This window comes from Cuculus canorus, chromosome 1 (genome assembly GCF_017976375.1).
Source record: "Cuculus canorus isolate bCucCan1 chromosome 1, bCucCan1.pri, whole genome shotgun sequence".
Classification (NCBI taxonomy): domain Eukaryota; kingdom Metazoa; phylum Chordata; class Aves; order Cuculiformes; family Cuculidae; genus Cuculus; species Cuculus canorus.
In genome coordinates, this window is record NC_071401.1 from 141244073 (window position 1) to 141265078 (window position 21006).

Sequence of the window (21006 nt, forward strand, 5' to 3'; positions counted from 1 at the left end):
TGTCACACAGCAGAGCGCAAGTTATGCTATTACTTGAACCTCTTAAAAAGTTAATTTGATTCTGTCCATTGCTGGAGTTTTCAAAAGATTCATCATTTGCTACAGCTCTATGATGCCATGGACTACTGCAAAAAGTATTTTTCTTGCTTTTATATCCCATCTATCTCCCTGATGAATAATATTTCATTGGTTTTAGTAGCATGCCTGATACTAGTTAAACTGAGATAAGCACCCTTCAAAGCACAGAATGACACAGTGGACAAAGCACTTGGCTGGCGTAAACTCCAATCTAGTGCTGCTGCAGGAGTAATTTTTTATTTTGTGCTTCAGTTTCCCAGATTGACAAAACAGAAAACAGTGCCAAGCTCCTTTGTAAAGAACTTTGAGATCACAACAGAAAAAGCAATGACTGACAGTCTGATCTTGATGCCATTTTAAACTATAGAAGGAAGGCATCTTTTAAAGATTTCTTTAAAAATAAATAGTAGGAAAGCTATTTAACATCTTACAGCTACATTGGCTTGCAAGTTAAAGAGAATAACCATCTGTTCTCTGCAGGTAGATAACCTGCTTCTGGGAAAGATGATCTACTGAAGTTTGAAGTGAGATTAACTGGAATCAGTATATAGGAAATTTTTTTTAACTGAAAGGCATTCATTGTAGCAATACTTGCTTTGGGTCTGAAAGAGATACAATATCTCAAATAAATTTTTACGTTGTCTGTTCCCCAACAAATAATTCTGATTGAAGTTGTTCAATTTACTGGTTTTATGCCAAGGGCAGGTAAAGTAAGCAAAACATTGCAGAAGTACTGAGGAAGAAATGTGTCCATGGAAAAATGTATTCGAAGAACAACCTTTGCTTTAAAATGTAGAAAGGGATTATGTTGTCAGATCTGTGACAAATCACAAATAATTTCAGGCTGAGAACCAGCACAAAAAAAAAAAAAAAAAAAAAAAAAAAAAAAGAAGCAAATGAGCTGTTTAAAGTCTCCTCCTTTGAATACAATGATGTTACTCATGGGTCACCCAGTGATCCCTGTACAGCAGCCTTTTTCCATTAGGTTCCTGACAATGCTAAGAAGATTTACCCCAGATAAGGTGATTCCACTCAGCGGAAATACTCCTCCTCACTGCGTAGTAGGGGATGCACACAGCCCAGCTTGTTACAGTGGGTTGGATCCCACAGAATTCAGTTCCTGTCTTGTGTAGATGTTTGATAAGCATGGTACGCAGCTCTTCATTATTTGGCTTCTACATAAATGGAAAGAGCAAATAACTCAAGCACGGAAACAAATTTCAGAAAAATTGCGTATGGATGTGCATGAGGACAACAGAAAGCAGAACAAAGTAGACCACATCTTCAGCTCTTTAAATGACATGCTACTTAATTCTGGTTAAAAAGTGATATGTAAGAAAGGAGACGTGAATCCTCTGTTAAACATATAATTAGTGCCTTGTTGTTTTGTGCAGCTGAACAAAACCTATCACATTTAGCTGAATTTTTTAAAAGCTTTTAGTGACTTTGGCTGCCTATATTATGCTGCTGTAACAGCATTTGATTTCCAAGGTAATGACAGTCAGGTCTAAAATATCCTAATCAGACATCCAAGAATCAAGGCATTTCAAAAATAACCTGGAAAAAAAATCTGCCGTTTGTTTTGGCCTCTTCTCTTTTGACAGAAAGAGTGACCACTTGCCAAATTAAGTAAGGAGAAATATGAAAGACCAAACAGACCTTTGACCTATCACAAGAGCCAGACTATTGTTTTCCATCCCGTGACTGTCTGTGACAGCATAAAACATGAATTTAACAGGACTGTTTGGGAGCTTTAAATTATGAATGCATAGTCATTCTGGTGGGGTCAAGATTTTTATGGGGGTTTTGTTCAACTGGCCCGTTCTACTCTAGAAGGTCACTAACTTTTGATTAAACCTTAGAAATTTCTGTGCACAGGTCAAAAATATGCCAATAACAACAAGTCAAAATAAGTAGGTCTGAAATGTTGATATATTAGAATTAATGTCTACTGCACTGATTGATACTGCATTCAACTGGAATCAATCTGAAACATCAGGCATACCAGGATCTGAAATGGAAACAATCTGCATTTATGCACTAAGCATTCATGTAAAGTTTACAGACATCTGGTAGCCTAGGCTATAAAATATCCAGAAAACTGGTGTATTAAGGCCAGAGATCATTGCTGAAGACAATCAATAGCCAAAAATCAGTAAGACTGCCAAATCTCAGAATGGGCTACAACTGGAGAGGAGAGAATCTTTGTCATCAATTTCAAAAGTGCCAAAAATTCAGCATCTGTGTCTTACATGCTGGCTTTCACTTCTCTTAGAAATCACTGCAATAGTTACACTTCTTAGTTTTAAAGGAACCATGAACACTCATTCTGATGGCATTTTTGAAGGGGGGTGTTACGTTTATAAGAAGTTTGGCCTCCAATAAAATCTGTTTTTAAATGTAAATTCTGTGGTGTTTTGTGGGCGAAGTATTTCTCAATCTGATCCATAAGTCACTGAAGACCTTCAATCAGGCCCTTCATCCTGAGACTACCGAGAATAAATGTCACCAAATTACACCATTACGTCTTTGTTTCTGTAAAACAGGCAGAACCATTCATGCCATGGAATGGAGCTAAGGGACTTCCCTGCTCCATGAAGCCTTGAACCCCAGCTCTAATAATTCAAATACAACTCCTTGGAGGGATTCTTTAAATCAAAATTTATGAAAATAAATGTAAAATAAATGCTTACACATCATAAAAGTGAGGGTTTGTTCCATTCTTGAACACGAAATTAAAAAAATTATGCCGTTAACAATAAAATGGAACTTTCAAACACTTAAACAATATAAGGTTATGCACCATGGAGTAGTTTCTGGACAACTTTACTCACAAAAAATGGAAAGTGCATCAGAAATGCATAAAGTCAGCATTTCTGATATTTGTCAATTTCTCTTGACAAATACTCTTTCGGTATGCAGTAAATGCATATATTAGAGGATTTTTCATGCTGACATAAAAGAAAAAAGCAGAAGATTGTCATGTAACTAGCTTACTAGTCCTAAATCAGGTTTCTAGTTTTCCCTTTCCCATTTCATGTGTAAATTAAGACAAAATCCTCAGTCTTACAATGCCTCAGTCTCCTCTGTATAATCCAAAGGATACTTTCGATGATGTTTGGCATGAAATTCACTTTTGGAAAGATCTTTGAGACCTTTCAGATGAAAAGTGCTTTTACATGTAATGTATTATTAATGGCATTCCACCAAATGTAAAAAACCTCAATATTTGAATGCCAGAAAATTACTGCTTCTTATATTAAACAGTTTTTTTTGCACATATCCACTCTCTCCCCCCTCCCCTTTTTTTTTTTTTTAACCTTAAGCAAACTAACCATCTGCTTGAAAAGGTCTGGTCAGCTTTAACTTCTGATCTCCAAATTTCTGAGGACATTTACCAGTCATTTCGAAAAAACTCTTCAACATGCTGCACATCTACCATAGCACCTGCTTTCCTCAAAATTAATTGTATCAAAGTTAAACTGCCTTACCTTAAAAAAAGCAGAAATTCTATTAATATATAAATACTAACAGTTGATTCAAAGAGGAGGAAAAAACAATTTCAAAAGATAATTACCTCTCAGTTTACTATACACTGATAATCTGCTCTAGAGAAACCTGCTTTCTCTACTTGGAAAATGAGCTATTCCTCAGTTTTCATACTCAAGGCACCACAAGTTTTTCTTACTTCTCTACTTTTAAGAAAGCACAGACTGACTGCTGATTTTCACACTGGTTTTCCACAGGAGGGAAGTACAATCTCAGATCATTATCTCCTCTGAATTTTAGAAAAGGCATCTTTTCAAAACTAAGTTGTTGCTCAACTCATTTAGGTTTGTACAGTAAGAAATTCCCAACAGGAAAGAGAACAAAGTCCAGGGATGTGGGAGGATTATAATTGTGGGTACACAACTCTGTATCATAATAACTACTAGAGAATGGAACCTCCCTCATGACAGGAGGTACAGGATTGCCCTGTGGCTGAATGAGGATGCGTCACTGTTGACCCACTCTATGTGTATGCAAAACAGAGCCTGACTAGGCATGACAAAAATAACATGAGTAACTCACAGCAGCAGTAATCAATATAGAACAGCAAAGTGCTCAGCCAGAGACAGTGCAGCAATTCTTATCCCTCTAATCTTGCAGCCACCAGAGATGAAGCATGCCACAAAGTTGACTAGTCCAGTTAACATTCATCTGTTTCCTGACACTGGTGTGGAAGAACTCAAGGAAAAGTGGACTTTAGAAGACCTCTATGCTTGGTGCCTGCTGTTGGCAGTCGTCTTCCTCTAGGGCCATCTTTTCTGCTTAACTCTCCTCAATGATGTACATAGGTACCCCCATCAGGTCCCAAGATACCTAAATGTCAAGAAAGGGCAATCCAATTCTTGTGTTCAATCACACCCAAAATGTCACTATCAGTACAGCCATCAGCCATAGATTTCAAAAACTTGAATCCTAGTAATTTGCCAGAGGATACACAGGAAAACCTGAAACGAAAGGTAGGTCTGACAAATTGTAGGTAGTACTTTACTCATTAGATAACACTTTCTCTGAAATCTCTTTGTTGTTGCATCTGGAAGGAAGCAAAACATTTATGCAGCTCTAGCTTTCGTAGTGAAATTCTGCTTCTGCTGCTTTAGAGATGTTAATGCCACATATAAATCTTTTTACTAATGTTTTACTAATGGTATCGTATATCTTCCCAGGCATTTCTAAATAACCCCTTGTTGAGCTATCTACACACTTCATCACACAGGGTTACTCTGTGTCAGGTAGTAATATTAAGACACTGTGCCTTGTCTTTCATAAGAAAGTACATGTTCTTATCTAAATTGCTAAGACTAATAACTTGAAATATTGTCCCTGCAAACGTACTTGAATGTTGTATATTCAGATAACTAAAGGTCTTTTTTTTTTTCCTCCCCTCACAGCTAGTGAACATAAATTAAGTCTCCACAGGAATTAATCCAAGAGTAAGCTGCATTCCCAATTTTGAGGCAGGGAAGGCAGCTGTACTGTAACAAGGAATCTGGCATCTCATCTGACTGGGACCACATGCCATACTGGGCAGGACTCACCAGTGTGACAGTCTTTTCTCCCCTGCAAACCCATGTCTGTAGAAACATGCACTAGGAAACAACACTTCTTTTCCCCTAGAAGTTTCTTCATTGCAAGTAAACAGTATTACACACAGTCCCCATTGCTTAATCCATTCAGTTGAGTATGTTCTTTAAAATCTGGATACATGACAGTTAAGATTGTTTTCAGCTGATAACTGGCCTAAGGATGCCCCTTTGCTTATTACTTCTTTGATCCAGATAAGCATTTGGCTGTTTAATCAGTCAAAAATGAAAGAGGAAAAAGAGAACGCTCAAAAGCCCTACAAACCCACATACTTAATTTAGCCTAAAAGTAATTTCTGGGTAGAAAGAGAGAATTTAATTAACTCTTTTCTATAAAAATGTATGGTAAGATGTGTAGTGAGATCTTATGCATTCTTTTGAAGTTTGTCATACATTCCTGAATGCCTATGACAGCCTAAGAAGTTATGTGTCTGCTTCTGATTAGATAATTGAAATAAATCTACACCAAATAAATTCAGATCTCTTAAAATAAACTGCAGAGGTACATGAACTTTGTAAAATGCTTATAGTACTTCAACCAAAAGGCATTTCTGCAAAAATCAGCTATCAAGAAGGAATTTATTTCTCTACTTCTTTCCACGCATGTGGAAAGTTAGTGTCCAAGTTTTAATCCAGTCTTAGTTTAAGTCAGCTCAGTTCCTATGTGAACTGAAAACCACCACAACAAAGTGAAATCATGTCTTTTACACTTACTACTTTCTTCCTTTCACCCCTTATAGTTGAATGCACTTTAAAAAATGGAAGAACCCACAGCACGCATCCCTCCCTCCAGGTCCAGCAAATATTTGCCCAGTACATCAAGTTGAGGCAACACTAACAAACCTGACTGATAATCTATACAGAAGAGCACTACCTCACATAATCCATCTCTATCCATTACATTCAACTCAACAAACCACCAGCTAGTCCGCATCAACATACTGCTTCCGCCAGACTACAAAACTTGGAAAGATATACAATATATCCGTAACATGTACTATAGTGTAATATAATACATAGACTCAGACACATTACATAAACTGTAAGGTGGCAACAAAATTGTACATATTGCTTGGCAATACATGAAGAAAACGAGGATAGTTTGGCATAGTACAACTGAGTAATAACTGGTTGCAGTCATGCAGCTACCTAAGATTCAAATAGAACACACATAAATCAAAGCTTTGCATGAAATACCGAGAGTGACCACATAAACCCAAGCAGTGCTGATCAGATGGATCTTATCACACTGCCACCACTCAGGTAGTGCTGCTAATCATTGTGCAACCACAGGGAGGAGGAAGACAAATACAATGAATCCAAGACTAATCATCTTGACAAAATTCCTCACAAAGAAACATTTTGCAATAAGATGACCAAATAGAAACCTGAACACATGGCAATGCTCAACAGGGTGACAGGTCGTGCAAAGATATCAAGATGATACCATACTTGAAGCAGCCAGAACCTTTCTTGGAAACATGTCATCCAACTAATGGTCACAGGGGTCTAAGTGAACCCATTGTCTTGTTCCTGGGACACTGGCATTGTCAGATCCAATAGCAGGCAAAATAAACAAGGCAAGTTGAGACAGATGAATACTACGGAACAAGGGCCCTGTTGAAATCACTCCCAGTCATCTGTCTGCATTACATAGGAATAGGCCCAGTCCAAAGCACAATTGGCGTTGACAAGATATATGCAGACTTGTAAAACATCCTGGGTCACTAGCCTTGCATGAAGGTACATGAAGTCATAGAACTGATGAAGTGCCTAACATTTACAGAGATATATCAAGATGAACTGATGAAAGAGAAGCTTGCACAAACACTCATTTAAATATATATAGCTTCATGTTACTAGAGAACAATTGAAAAAGACTTTGCAGAGTCCTATTGAGAAGTTGAGCCTCGTCAAATTCCGGGGCAAAGAACAGAAACAAAAGTTCTGAAGATGCAAAGATGATGAAAAATTCTGCATTACACAGAGACTCAGCTGCCTTAAGCTAACCAGGAACCGCTTTGATAAATACTTACTTCTTCAAAGTGGATGTCACATATGATATCTCATGTGATGGCAGATCCACTTTCTGACTTGGGCCAAATTCATAAAGAGCAATTAAATATTTTAACACGTACATCTTTTAGTGCTTTTCAAGGAAAGAAAAAGCTGGAAGCCCTAACATTTTGTAGGGAGAGTGTTACCATCAACAGATTTTTTTTTTCTGCACTTGTATAAACACTGGAACTACAACCAGACCTGTCACTGAAAATAGCAAGTGTTAATGCTGCCTACATACACTATGTAGTAATAGATAACACTGAACAGCTCTGAACAGATAACACTAACAACTGAGGATCAGCTCTGTTATGCCAAAGACATATAGGACAAAACTGATGACATTCAGCTTCTCTCATTGAAAGTCTATCTGTTCCAGCTTCTTGTGTGTGCAAGCTATCATCGAGCAGGAACTGGAGATGATATTGCAAAGCAAGCCCCCTGTGACACATTCAAGTTACAACCAAATAGCTGATACCGAATGAAATTCAGACATTCAGGTATTGACTCACTCCATCGGGCTTTTAAAAAAATGCCATTGCCTCCACTCCTGCCAAAGCATGTAGATATCATGCACTAGCAACTGACTGACATTTGCTGAAGAGTACAAGATGCAAACCTACGCTACCAAAAGACTAATGATGAATAGTAAGATAGTATGTATAATCATCAATAAATTTTGGAGTAGAGCTCAGGAGGTTCATGTAAAAACACACAACTAACAACACAAGTGTCTCACTGTTTTTTTTCCCCAGGTTTGGAGAATGTTATTACTTGCTTTTGGTCCATTAAAGTATGGGGGGGAGGGGGTGTCCACACAGAACTCCCTTTTTAATATCAGATACATTCAATATCATAGAATCATAGAATCACTAGGTTGGAAGGGACCCACTGGGTCATCAAGTCCAACCATTCCTAACACTTCCTAAACCATGCTCCTCAGCACCTCATCCACCCATCCCTTAAACACCTCCAGGGAAGGTGACTCAACCACCTCCCTGGGTGATTTAACCACCTCCCTGGGATATCCATGCTAAAAATGAAAAAATTATTTTCCACCAGATGTAACAGTGGCACTATTAACAAAGGTGTCACTTCTAGGCTACAACATACTAAGCAACACCACATTCAAACAGAAATGCAACAGCCTTCAAAAAAATCTGTTAATTTGCCACTTTCGGCAATACCCAGAGCTGGCACTGATCAATCCAATGACTGTAGTATTCCAATCACCTGTTCATCTTCTGTTGGTTCTTTCCTATCCTCTTTTACACAGAATTATTTCAGACCGTTTCTTTCAAATGTGTACAAATCTTTCCCATTTCTGCCTGTCTTCTCTATCACTTCTGGCAGCTTTGCCCTCATTCCTCTCTCACAAATTTACCAATCCAATGCTATCTTAATTTTTCCTCACCTTTCCTGCTAAATTCAACAGTCTCTTTCTAAATTCCACTGCCATTTCTTACATTTCTTTTCTCTTAACTCTCCTTAGAACAAAATAAATAAATAAATAAAAATACCAAAACAACACACAAACTTTGCTGATTCTTCTTAATAGCTGCTTTTCTTTGCAACCTTCCTGCCTCTTTGGGATTATAAAAGCTACAGCAGAACTGTTCTTCCTTCCACTCATCTCACATTTTCTGAAAGTATCACACATGAAAAAAACCTACAAAAAATACGCATCAGCCCTGATTTTTGCAGAAAAGTTAGACTATATTTAAAAATTCTAAAGGGATGGGGGTTTGTTTTTTTGGTTTTTAAGTCATGCCGATGTTGTGCTGTTGAGCTGTTAATCAGCAGTCACTAAGTTAGTCTATTGATAAATACATATTGCAAGATAACAGTACTTTATTCCTAAAACTATAAAAGAAAAACTAATACAGAATGCACAGATAGCTCAAAGTCAATTCAATCCGTTCTGTATAAACTGTGAACTAAAGAAACTATTAAAGAACATTTTCCTGTTCAGTTATGTCACCAAGGCATCTACTGCCTACTGAAGCATTTTGTGATTAGAGATTATATCATGTTTAGTTATTGAAATTGCTTGCTCTCATACTAGAGATGCAGCAGAGCAGCACATCTCACATCGTGTGACCTTTCTCAATTTTACACTAGTGAGTCATTAATATGACTGTTAAATCTACAATAAAATCCAGTCTAAAAACTTTCAGGAAAGCACTCATTTTGTGGGTGCCTCTAGCGCGTACCTTGCTGGTCTCTCCCAACTCTTGCCCCTAATGCACAGGACCTCTAAGCCATTTTGCAGTAGGCCAATTTCAGCTTTCATGTTTCTTCTGTAAGAACTCATTATCTTCCATGTGCTGTTTTTTCATGTTTCTTGTCTTTCCAGATGTCTCTGGACAACTTTTCTGTGAGAACTCCTCCAGATAGATTCTATAGCACAGTTAATTAATCACTGTAAGAAAGCATTCCTAACGGGGTTTTAATTAAATGAGCTCAACACTCTTGTTACAGCAAACTAGCACTCCAAGCATGATCAGAAAGACTCTAACTTTTGGCAGGACTCACGATCCTAGAGCACACGTAGCTCCAAAATCTGTTTTTACATAGCACACTTGAAGGGACTACTAGGATACTACAACATAGAGCGAATGTTATGATTCATTAACAGCACTAAGAGATTAAGAATCAACCAAACCTTATTATTCCAGAGGTTCATCACCCTGTGTGTAAAAACATGTCTCTAATTTATTTGTCTGGCTTCAGATTCCCATTATTAGATAGGATTTTCACTGCTAGAATCATAGAGACTGTTAGTAGCCAATATTTCCCCCTAAGGAGGTACCAAGATTTGATTTTTATTAGTCTTCTATATTGTTCATACAGAACAGAAGATAGAGTCCCTCATTCTGTATTCTTGTTCCTGAATACATTATTTACTTTTGGCTGTATTACAACTACTTATCTGAATAGATGCACTTTATTGAGTGATACAGACTGCACCGTACAGCTGCCTTATCTTTATCACTACTCACTACCCCACCCACTGTCCTGATCCTGGTATCATCTGTGCTTCTTATCTGAATATAAGTAGTAGCAGCTGTAGTATCTCCCAGCAGGAGCTCTCCTTAACTTTTGTTTCTCATTTCACTTTTTTTCCCTGAGGTTTCCATGATAACAACTGTGCAAGAAAGACTAGCATGCCTGATACATGTTGCCCAAAATCACGTCTGAATTCCAGGGAGACCATCTGCTTTAAGATTACCAAACAGAACTACTGTTAGAAGAAGCCAAGCCTCCCATTTTAACTCATTTCACTTGAATAATCCCACCAGAGTCGTGGTACTTTTCATATCGGAAAAGAGTGTTTATGGGAGTTACAGGTTACAGACGTAGATCCACTGTATACTTTGTTGACCTTGGAATATATCCCACCATTGATTTTATGTACAAAGCTTCCAAGGCCCACTTCTCTTCCCACCCCCACTCTGTACAAACATTTTTCAGCAGGGGGCATGGTAAGGAGATTGCCCTTCTCCTAGTTCCAGTTCTGTTAATTATTTTTGGTTTTCTCATGCATTTTGGAAACTTAAAAATCAACAACTAAACAAACCCCAAAACTTGTAGGTATGGGACATGGCAGATCACAGAATTTCCACTACCATCAACTGAGCTCAAGGAAATCTTTCAAATACCATTTTTGCAAGTGATTTGCAAGAGGTTGGATAAATGCAAATATTTGGTAAGTACTTATAATTTTCCCTAAGGTTTCAAACACAATAATGAAACTGTAAGCCTGGAGAACTTGGAGCACTCCCAGTGCCAACTGGACAGTCTTAACCTCTAGACCCTTCACTATATAAATGTGTAATGTATTTGCTGAGTAGATATTTATATGCACTTCCTGTTTCAATGCTAACTTTTTAGTTACTGGAAAAGAACCAGAAGCTCTCTCTTCCCTTGGGAATCGTTTTCCATTAAAGAGGCTTTAGATAGACTATTTGTTTTTTCAGATTTGGAAAGAGAACCCAATGGAATGTGTATTTGGAGTATCTTTAGTCTTTTTACAATAACAGTCAAGGGCTAAATGGTTGGAAAGATTTGCAAATTTATTTTTTCTAATCAGTCTCATGATACCTGATGATGCTTTGTGCCAATGGAACATGTTTTCCTGAGACATGATCCTGAGTTTTTTACTTGACCAGAAAAACAGCTATAGATGTTATAAATGAGCGGGCTTACTGACAGTCTGCATTAAAAAAAAGGCCAACCACTGCATGGGTATGAAGTCTGCATGCATCCCTTCCTTCTTCCTAACAGCTGGGCTCTTTCAGGGCAGGAGTGAAGTCTAATAAAAGATTCTGTTTAGGCTATCTTCTTCTAGAAAGAAAATTAATTTCATTTCAACACAGCACATCCAGCACTTCTTATAAGCAAGCTTCCATGAAACTATATATTCAAAGAAACATGATATGAATGATCATGCTGAGCACTAGAATACCTTGCCATTAGCATGTCCTGCCATAAGGGAAATCAGAGAACAACCAAGTACTGAGGAAAAGACTACCTGCTTCTTTTTATTACTGCCTTGATCTTGCCAACATCAAGAATCATTACAGAAAGAACTGAAAACCTAGAAGCCCCAGGAAGGATGGCAATAAATCAGCAATGTAAAATAACTTTGCAGGTATTGTTTTAAGAGAATGTTCTAGGTCACAGGCTTCAGAGAATTTCTTGGGTGGCCAGGATTTCAAAAGGAGGATAAACTGAAGGAAAAGAAGAGAAATGAAGATATGGGCCAGTGATTTAAGCATCCCATCTGGACCAATATTCTGTCTTTGCTTATTTGAGTACAAGTCCAGAGTAAACTGAGATTTAAAACATGCCTCTGGATTTCTACCAGTGACCGCAAAAAAAGAATGTCTGCTTTTGGTGAGGTGTGACTTCTGAAAAAACTTGATTTCACACCCAAAAAGCAACTTCATTTAAACTGGTTCATAATTTTAGTGGTACTTTCAGGAAAAACAGCACTACCTTCAGCTGGCTCACAGGGGAAATTTTCACATTTAAACATTTGTGCCAATTGTATATTAGTCATTCACTGCAGCCTTTTTAATTTAGATTTTCTTCACCCTGCCAGTCATCATCGTGCAATTTCTCAACAACTAGGGAAAAGAAAATTCATGAAGGAGTTAAAGACTCAGATCCTTTTAAGGCACTTTTAACTGAGTGCAAAATTTAGCCCAACAACGAAAAATTCTGCATTTAGAGGAATTAGTCCAAATTAGTCCAGCACTGTGAAAGCAAAAATCAGTAAGTTGTTTCAAAAGAAAAGAAGTGGCTAGTGCAGCCACTACTGTATCCAGCTAAATGTACACATTATAATGAAGTCTTTTCTCTCTGGAGGACTTGCCCAACTCTATATCACTGTTTCATAGCACCACAGGTTTGACTCTTTCAGCACAATGTTGAAAATAACCTCATTGAACTGAACATGCATGCCTCAGAGGTTACTGCAGTATGACAAACAGTGAAATCAGTGCTGATGAAAGATACTGGATAGACAAACCTGAAGATGAAGTCCTCTTTTAAAAAAGTTATGGCAGAAGCTAAGCACTGTGTTATGCTTCCTTAAAGACAAAACTAAATCCAGAGCTATAATTTACTAATGATTAAAACTACTATAAATGGGTATAGTGGAAGAATATATCTTAAGAACTCAATTGAAAAACATTTCCTGAATATTGCTGGAGTATACTGTTTTGCATGCCAAAAGGCAGAGCTGTCAAATGGCAACAACTTTTGGTAAGCTCTCCGACATCAGACTGATCTGACTTTACAATTCTGCATCATACTGTGCTATCCAGTCACCAGAGATTCAGATCATGTATTCTCATTCAGCAGACGTCTCTCTAAAAACACAAGTAAAGGTCAAAGCCACATCCTTTGAACTCTCTTAAAAACTACCTGTAAGTAAACATAGAATCACAGAATCACCAGGTTGGAAAGGACCCACTGGATCATAGAGTCCAACATTCCTAACACTCCCTTAAACCATGTCCCTAAGCACTTCATCCACCCGTTCCTTAAACACCTCCAGGGAAGGCGACTCGACCACCTCCCTGGGCAGCCTGTTCCAGTGCCCAATGACTCTTTCTGTGAAGAATTTTTTTCTGATATCCAGCCCAAACCTCCCCTGGCAGAGCTTCAGGCCATTTCCCCTTGTCCTGTCCCTTGTCACTTGGGGGAAGAGGCCAGCTCCCTCCTCTCCACAACCTCCTTTCAGGTAGTTGTGGAGAGTAATAAGGTCTCCCCTCAGCCTCCTCTTCTCCAGGCTAAACAACCCCAGCTCTCTCAGCCGCTCCTCTTAAGACTTGTTGTCCAGCCCCCTCACCAGCTTCGTTGCTCTTCTCTGGACACGCTCCAGAGCCTCAACATCCTTCTTGTGGTGACGGGCCCAGAACTGAACACAGTACTCAAGGTGCGGTCTTTTAAAATGTCAGCACTAGCTTCAGATACCCTTCTGCCTCTCAAAAATGAATAGAATCATAGAATAGTTTGGGTTGGAAGGGACCTTAAAGATCGAGTTTCAACTTCCCTGCCATGGGCAGGGACATCTCCCACTAGATCAGGCTGCTCAAGGCCCCATCTAACCTGGCCTTGGACACCTCCAGGGACGGGGCAGCCACAGCTTCCCCAGGCAACCCGTGCCGGTGCCTAACCGCTCTCGTTGTGAAGAATTTCTTCTTAACGTCTAATTTAAATCATTCCTCTTCCAATTTAAAGCCATTCCCCCTTGTCCTATCCCTAAATGCCCTTGTGAAAAGTCCCTCCCCAGCTTTCTCGTAGGCCTTCTTCAGTACTGGAAGGTCACTAGATGGTGTCCTCAGAGCCTTCTCTTCTCCAGGCTGAACAACCCCGATTCTCTCAGCCTGTCCTCATAGCAGAGGTCCTCCATTCCTCTGATCATCTGTGTGTCCCTCCTTTGGACCCATTCCAACAGTTCCATATCCTTCTTATGCTGGGGATTCCAGAAACAGACACAATACTCCACATGAGGTCTCATGAGAGCAGAGAAGGAGAATCACCTCCCTCAACCTGCCAGCCACGCTTCTTTTGGTGCGGACCAGGATACGGTTGGCCTTCAGGGCTGCGAGTACACATTGCTGGCTCATGTCGCGCTTCTCATCAATAAGCACATCCAAGTCCTTCTCCACAGGGTTGCTATCAATATGTGAATGGGATGTGTGGTATTTAATTCAGATATATTTCCAAATCATATGAGTTTCTTTCTCCTCGTGCATAGTTTGACAGTGGTCAACATCACTTTATGTGCAAAATTCCTCCCAACACACCCCCAGCAAATGTAATTTACTTGACTGAACCTGAGTGGATAAAGGAAGACTTCTCAGGAAAGATTAATTCCATCAGTCCCATACACGTTGCCAAGGTAGAGAGTGAGGGAAGAACAAACAAAAAAGATGTACTTTAACAATTATTCAGGTCACTTTATAGAAAATATGCGGCATATAGAGAAGGAACTTCTACATTTGGCCTTTCTCCCCAGTGGTTTTCCAAAGAAACCAAGTTCCTCCAATTTCATAAATCATAAGACAACTTTAAATGAAAATGTGAGATCCTTGAAAATACAGGGATTTCGATCCAGCACTGGGCATACATTGCAAAGCCACCAAAACCTATCAGCATCTTTAGCCAATTGAAAGGCTTTTAATGCTCAACAGCTGCCTCCACACCAGAGACAAAAGCCACATTTTCAACCGAGTCCCTTATCAACTTCAAATCGCTGTTCATTGCCTCAAGGACTGAACATCTAAGGAGGGAAAAATAAATATCCTGCCAACATTTCTTTAAATCAGAGAAGTGTAACAGTAAAAAATATCTATTTTAATAACAGCAACACAAAACCACATCTTCCAAAGGTATTTCTATGAAGGAAAACCAATTCAGCATACACATGTAAAGACAATTTGATTAATTTTTGCATCCAAATTTTTCCGCTTAACCCTATAAAGCTTTGGGACAGTACATACTGCTGTGTGACTTAGGGTCATACTTATTTTTAAGACACTCAACTTGATAAACATTCACAACATAGCTCCTCCTTACAGGAAATATGCTTGATATCTTTTAGAAGTTGTGCTTATGAGGGGACAGGCAAAAGGAGAAGTCACCAGCCACCAATGGTCCACTCTGTCTTCTTGCAAGATCTAAAATACTAAAGATTTCCCAAAGCACTAAACGGTTTCAGGAGCACAATGTCTCTCAAAGTGAGATTTGTTAAACTCTTTTCTTAAAAGTCTTGCCAACACTCATATAGGATGACTGAGACATGAATTTAAATCCCCTGTAATTCTTTCACTATTTTAACCCAAAACCATTTCATTTTCCGCTAAGTGAGTCAAAGGAAGTATCCAAATTCACTTCAGAGTTACTCTTACCTACCCTTGACTGTAAGCTGTTGTAGCCCAAACGCATTCTGTCTTTGCCTACGTGTAATTTCCCTATAGTACCTGCAAAGTGAATTCCACCTTCCAAAAAGAGAGATGAGCAAACACCTTATCAACAAATGCAACACCCAGTGACAGACTACATCCTTTATATTACGTCTCTCACTAGGAAAGAAGAGCTGGCCTTCAAATTACTAATTTGCAAGCTAGATATAAGAAAACAGAGATTAGGTAAACTGTTGTTACAAACATCACTTTTCTATCTCTATACACCCAGAAAGCTTTAATCATACAATAGTATGACTAGATATATCGAACTTTAAACAGTTATCACTGAGAGCTATATTTTATCCACCCTTCTATTAGAATTAATTTTTCATGTTCCTTTTGGGTGGGAGGACCAAAAGGGTAGTAAATTATCTGTTCTAATGTCACAATACCCTAGTTAACGCCTCATCTTCTACCCAGAAAGCCTATGCTTTCCAGTCATACTCTTGCATAAAAGCAAGCTCTTTGATGAGCAAACTGCAATAAAGCCCAGTCAGTGCAGAGAAACCAAGTGTATGGATTTGGGTCAGGCAGAGGTCCTGTAGACTAGATGTTACCCTGTTTGCCCTTTTTTTTTTTAAGGCAGATGATATCAATCAGAAAAACTTTAATACTTCGGCTTGGAGCTACTACTCATTAATATAACTTCTATTAAAGCCCATCATTCCATGCATTCATAGCAATTAGGTTTGTGTAAAACAAAAAACAAACTAGATTCCTAAGAGGTGTAAATCAGTAAAGACCTACTGATGCCAGCAGAGTTGCAATGATTCATAAAATCCAGAAGTTCAGCTTAGGGAAACTTTCTGCATTTGACATTCTCAGAGCATACACTATTCTCTCCCCCTTCCCCTCCTCAGATTCCCATCAAATGCAGCCCTGTAACAGAAGTGTTCTTTTCCTAACTTGGCTTTAAGTCATGGCTGCAGTTCTCAATAGTATATAACCTGTCAAGATAAAATATGTTTGGGGACATACAATCTCTACTGAGTATTTTATTGACTTTACCATTTCTGAAAAGCAGCCAAAATTCCTCAAGGTTTTTAAAGTACTTTGTTTTATAAATATTATCCATGGAGAGATACAAGAACACAAAAATCCTCAGCTGTTTGTGCAGTTTGACTTATGTGCCATGCATTGCCCATCACGATATATTAATTCTCTTTTGCAAGCAAATAAAACAAATCTCAGCTACAAGTTGCTTGGTGTTAGGGGCCATATACAATACAGAATACCCTGGGAAACATTCAAAGCAGGAATTTTGCCCACATAATGTCTGCAGGTCATTCAAAACCCACATTTTTCATTCTTAAAAAAATGCAACCCAAAGCAAAACAAAAAACCACACACACAAAGTCTATGCCTCCACTGCAGCTTTTCTTTCCAGATGCTACATGAGAGGCAGGGGTGTTAAGATCAAAGTTGCTACTAACTCCACCAAACACTCACATTAACATCTCACAGGCAGAAAACGACTCCAGGAAACACCAGAGTATGCCAGTACAAGAATGAGGCCACCTCTCAAAGGTCCCATGTGTACTCCACCCTCTGTTAATTCCAAATCAAGTAGCCTAAAAGAGGAACAAGCCACATATCTCAACTTGAATGCACCCAGGGCTAAGTTCATCTGGTCCCAGAGCCAAGACCGCAGCAAAGACAGAGAGGTAACAACTTACGCAGCCTCAAATCAGAGACAGAGAAGTTAATGTATCCCCAGAACAAGCTGGGGCACTTATACAGATTGTCGTTGTTTCTGTTACTGCCACAAGGGCAGCAAAACCAGTGCAGGGGTAGGAGGTGAAATGGCTGCTACGTATTGCACCTATCCCTTGGTACAGACCACACACCAGGAATGATGCTTCTCCCTCCCAGGGGAATGCTCAGGGACAATTACACATCTGCCCACAGGAATACAAATGCTAATATTACAGCTGCTTCTCGCACTGGTATGGAATGCATAGGAAGACCCTCTGAGTCCTCTCTTTCTGTAGCCATCATGCTTCATCTGAGCTGACTGATTCTTGACTGTTTAAATCTGACTTTGTGTTTCTAATGTGGGAGGATGGAGGTACTATTTATCAATGGACTAGCTACCAGTTATTTTTTAGTAGTCGTGTCCCGTAGCCTACAATAGCTACTAAACATAGTAATTTTTAAGTATTGTTAAGTCTCCTAGAGTGTAATTTAAAAAAAAAAAATAAAAGCGGTGCTCTAACTTGAAACTGAAATTGTAAACCTAAAATTTGTTCCGTTTGTTTCAATTGGTGGCCCCAAATCAGTAGGTCCACATCACTGCAGCAACACACATTCCTTGCAAACAGGAATTTAAAACTGCTGAAAAGGAGGAATTGGAAACTTACAAGATCAAAAGCAGGAACAGAAAAAGTTTAGTAGTTGATGATAGCCTTATCTAGCCACTAGTTCTTATGGGCATCACTTTAGTTAACAATATCACAAATGCACTTGAGACTTCCAGGGCACTTTTCATTAAAGGCCCTCTAAACGCTTTGTAGACACTCATTAAGCCTCAAGTCACAACATTGCTGTGAGAAAAAGATTTTCTAGCTTTTGAAATTTCCAAAAGATGAGGAAATAAGTGTACTTCTGTAGCAGATGGGTAAGGTCATACCCATAATAGGAAATGTGACACCAAAGTTTGTTGAGGACCATCTGGAGAGTAACGAAGAGAGCTGTATCTATGCAAGCAGCGATATGCCAACGGTCTGACCAGAGAGAGATTTTCCACAGCCTTCCATGAGCTTATCAATATCACCATCACAAGCACTAGCCAACACAAGTGCTTTGCTGCAGTCAGCCCTTTACCCCTCTGCTACTACAGAAACCTGAAATGTTTTTTATAGATAAGTAAATAACACAAGGCCAAAGAGTCTGCTAAGGCAAAACCAAAGCAGCACCATTCTCCTGCTTTAGCAGACTATCACCTTGAAATAGATCAGTGACAGCTTTCATATGCCTTAAGCATTCTTGAAGATTTTATCAAGTGTTCAATTTTGAAGTAATCCACTTAGTTACAATTTTACCAGCGCTTTTTAAATTAAAAATGCTACTCTCACCAAGATGCTTTACGCAGAAGAAAATAGTGGGAAGAAATGTCAAAGGTCAGAACTGCAACTCGGTGTAATTCACTTTAATGTACACACAGAAGAACACAAGGCAATAATTTTTCTCCTCCATTCTGTCTGCATAGCACAGATCAAGCCATCACCCCTGTCTTCTGGCACTAGTCATCTATAAGAAACAGGTAACTTAACATTAAACCTGGCCAGCTGTAACACATTTGCTAAAGTAATTACATTTATTTTTACAGATTACATGTGCTTAGGTTTCACTTACTGATGTACTAGAAAATCTGAGGTTTCAATTTTGCAGATAAAGTTCAGTACTGTTATAATCAAAGACAGCATCCAGCACTTCAAGCTTCTAACCATACGCACATTTTAAAGGATGAAATACTGTAGCTAGCATGTACTACAGGATCTATAGTTCTCATCTGCTAGCTCAAAGTACTTCACATGCCTTTCTCTCTTTCCTTGTTGCAATTACATGGCTATGATAATTAGATAGCAATTACCTAAATGTTTAAATATTTAGAGTCCTTTAAATGAAGCTTATTTCAATCAAAATAATTTTATGCACAAGCAGTGACATTATTCTGAGTCAACACTTAATGTTCCTAAAAAAATCTGGTACTTCTGGCAATACATCCGTGACTGAACCACTTGTTTGATAGCAAAGCAGCGTTTAAAATGAAATTTCAGGTCACATTCCCCTCAGTCACCAGTGATGAGCACAACTACAAACTAGGTGCTGTAAAGCCACTGACCACACTCACATGAGTAAAAGTCAAAGTCAGGCACATGTTCCTTTCTTTAATGGTCTGCATTAGCTATTACTAGAAGAAGAAATGCTGAAACAAAATCAAACAGGTATTGATTAAAACCATCACAACAGCCAAAGAACTGCTTTTTTAGGAGAGTATGTCCCAATCCAAACTATAACAATTAGAAGTTCCTAAAAGCATTATATTTGTGCAATTCAGATATTATTGTGCACGTGTCACAGGACACCCCAAAACTGGAATGATTATTTCCAAAAGCTGTTGGAAATGTTCCCCTATTTATACTCTGAGACACAGTATCTACTGCTTCTGATGTGCAATATCTCTAATAAAGTATTTCGCTGTCTGTACGAATCACCTCTGAAAAGTGTGCTGAGGATGTTTAGAACAGGTGTTTTTTCTAGTTAACTCTTTTAGTCAGATTTTAGTACTCTAGTGAGCCTGATAAGCTTGTTCTAATCTCAAGCGAGAGGGTAAACAACTGCTCTTTTTGCGTGACTGCCAGAAATGTAGTCTCCTCCATCCCTACCCCTTGCAAACAAACAAATGAATGAACCCCTTCCTCACATCACTTAAGGAGCTTAATTCAGCTTGACAAAACTTCATGTTTGCTTTGGGAATTTGCACTTAACATTGGGCATCCAAATCTGATAGTGTGTATTGTAGGTCACATTAAAACAGCATGAATGGATTGGAACAAGATTCAGCTGGTGGTATCCATATAAACATTATAAACCATTAATTGCATTTCTTCTTATTGAAGAAAAAAAATGTATAAAAAATTTCCATCAGCAAAAATCAGTGATTTCAGCTGGGTGGAATTCTACAACTGCTTCTCTTCATCAAGCAGCCAAGCTGGGTAGCCATTACCTTCTTTATGAATACTGAATAGAGGCATTATGTCCTTACAGAAAAGGCACATATGTAAGGAGGACAGGTCACCTTTTATGCACACAACAAGAATGCCAACGCAAGTGGAGTGTGTTTGTTTTCTAAGACGTGTGTAAATGTCAAAATGTAATTTATATCAATGATATAAATGAGACATTCCATCTCTCACCAAAATGGTCCTTAAGTTGAAGCCAGTTGCACCTGTACAAATGCAAAGTCACATGTGGCACATAAAGCTTTTTTTTCTGGTATTTCAGAGAGATAGCTTCATGTTCCTTGTGCAGCAGGCAGTATCAAAGTTGTATGAGGAACACAGTTATTTCCATGTAGCCTCCTGTCCCTGTCTGTCATAGACAAGTTTCAGCATAGAATTGCAATTGTTCGTTTCTGGCACACTCACTGAAACTAACGCAATGCTTTCAGACTTGGCAAAAATGCATGCAACACTATCTGTCTGAGCTTCTCCTATCTCTCCATCTCACAGTTTTCATTCCTGCCCTGAAGTCCA

The 21006-nt window shown here is 38.7% G+C and overlaps 1 protein-coding gene across 7 annotated transcripts in view; it reads right to left on the reverse strand.

Moving 5' to 3' along the window:
* Positions 1–21006, reverse strand: part of CALD1 (caldesmon 1) — a 191076-nt gene that overhangs the window by 156980 nt on the left and 13090 nt on the right. The window lies entirely within an intron of this gene.